We start from the raw sequence: 2,438 nt of genomic DNA on the forward strand, positions 1-2,438 counted from the left end.
TTTTCGTCAGTAGTGATGAAGAAGAGCCTTTGACCATTACCTTTGAAGAAGACACTATCCAAGACGACCTGGTCGACAATGAAACCTTGCTGCGTGAGGAAAACGAGGATCAACTTTTGGCTGCTGAAGAAGCGGAAACAGCGCATGAAGAGAGACGAGATTTTGCTGTCTCGCACGCAGTTCGTCTTTATTCCCTTGTTCCTGTGACTCCTGCAGAATCTCCTGTGCCTTCTTCAGCGTATCCTAGGCCTTCTTCAGCGTATCCTGCGGTTCCTGTGCCTGATCTTAGTCCCGTGGAGATGAGGAGTAGGAAAAGGAGGAGAGGAGCTCTTTGCCCTGCAAAGGTGTGGCATTGAAGAGATTGCCGGATAACTCCTACAAGGCTAGGGACAACACGAAGTGGCACTCAGAGCCAAACCCAACAATGCCACCAATCTTGAAGATCGACCAGTTTGACACTGCCGGTCCTACCATGGCTGTCTTCGGGTGTAGGACTCCTGCTGAAGTGTTTGACAAATTTTTGACAAATATAATGCTTGCAGAAGTGGTCATCCACACCAACGACAAAATCATCACCCTACGGAACAAATACAAGCGGCAAAACGACCCCACCTTCAAGGATTTGACCCTCATGGAGTTACGTGCCTTCCTTGGGATCCTCATCATGACAGGGGCACGGAAGGACAATCATCTGACAGCGGAAGAGATGTTCTCCAAGTCTCTAGGATGCCCCTTCTACAGGAGCATCATGAGTGAGCGCCGCTTCGCCTTTATTCAGAAGGCCCTACGATTTGACAGCATTGCCACGAGGTAGGAGCGTGTGAGACATGACAAATTTGCTCCCATAAGGAATTTGTGGGACCAGGTCATTGCAAATTCCATTGCAAACTATGAACCCAGTGGGCATCTTACTGTGGATGAGCAGCTCCTCGCCTTCAGGGGACGGTGCCGTTTCAGGATGTACATCCCGAATAAACCAGCAAAGTAAGTAAAAGGTTTTATATATATATATATATATATATATATATATATATATATATATATATGTGATAGATAGATATATATATGCAATTTTTAAAATTTTTTTTATAGGTTTAGTTTTGTTTTCTTTATATTTATTGTTTCTTTTATTTTGTTTTCTTTTCTCTTAGGTATGGCATCAAGTTAGTTATGGCATGTGATGCAGACACGTTCTACATGTGCAATGCCATTCCCTACCTGGGCAAGGGAACTACCAATACAAGTACGCCCTTGGGAGAATACTTCACGTTGGAGCTAACCCGACCCTTCAGGAAGGCTGGGCGTATTGTTACGACAGACAACTGGTTTACTTCCCTGCCACTAGCCAAGGCTCTCCGTGAACGTGGGATGCATTTAGTTGGTACTATTCGTCCCAAACCTTACCTGCCTACTGTGTTGCTGACAACGCCCCTGGAATTAGCCGAATCTGTTGCAACGTATAATTACAAGGACAAGGTCACCATTTTGTGCCAGCGTGTGAAGCCGACGAAAAGGATCCAGATTCTTTCCACAGTTCATCACAATCCCACAGTTATTGAGGATCATAAAAGTCACATGCACATGTTTTATAATGCCACAAAGGGAGGAGTTGACACGTTCGATCAGATATGTTCTGCCCTGACCTGCAGCAGGAAGACCCGGAGGTGGCCCGTATGTGTCTTCTATGGGATTATCAATCTTGTTGTAAATAATTCCTTTTTTATCCACCAAAATTTGCCTGACAACACCTTGTATAACAGGAGGCAATTTTCTGCGGAATTGGCCATGGAACTCGCCCGTGATGCAGCACTTTCAAGACTCGCAAGCAAGAGGTACCTCCCAAGGGACTTGACTTACCTCATTTGCTCTGTTTTTGCGTTACAAGAGCCCGAAGACGAGTCCAGACACTCCAAAACGAAGTGAGAAGAGCAACAGATGCCCTCTCTGCCCTTCTTCTTCTAATGTCAGGACCAAGCTTTTGTGTGGCAAGTGCCATAAGCCTGTTTGTAACTCTCATGTCAACTACACCTGCGACCAGTCCCAACTCACGTAGTAAGTTTCACGAATTATTTTTCTTACCCGTTTATACTTACTAAAAATAATTTTTAACCTTTTTGCTGTCATCTAGGGTCATCATAGATTATTTATTTACCATTTTATTGCATATACATCAATTATTAGTACTCTTTCTAGATATGCCTTTCTTTTAAGTCAATTGCGCACGGTAAGTGTTACATTTGAACTAAGCTCTTGCCCAGTTTATATTAACTATATATAATTCCTAAGGTTTTGCCATCATCTGGGATCATTGTAGATAACTTTTGGAAAAATTCATCCAAATATAATAAGTATTACCACTATAAATATAGCATTCCTTTCACACAAATATTTTGTAGTGATTTAGCGTATACAAAAATTAACCGCTTTTTCTTTTCTTT

At 42.8% G+C, this 2,438-nt stretch overlaps 1 pseudogene; it reads left to right on the forward strand.

Moving 5' to 3' along the window:
* Positions 1-424: 424 nt before the first annotated feature.
* On the forward strand, positions 425-2,210 carry LOC137639346 (piggyBac transposable element-derived protein 4-like; annotated as a pseudogene).
* The last annotated feature ends 228 nt before the right edge of the window (positions 2,211-2,438 follow it).

This window comes from Palaemon carinicauda, chromosome 4 (assembly GCF_036898095.1).
Source record: "Palaemon carinicauda isolate YSFRI2023 chromosome 4, ASM3689809v2, whole genome shotgun sequence".
Lineage (NCBI taxonomy): Eukaryota > Metazoa > Arthropoda > Malacostraca > Decapoda > Palaemonidae > Palaemon > Palaemon carinicauda.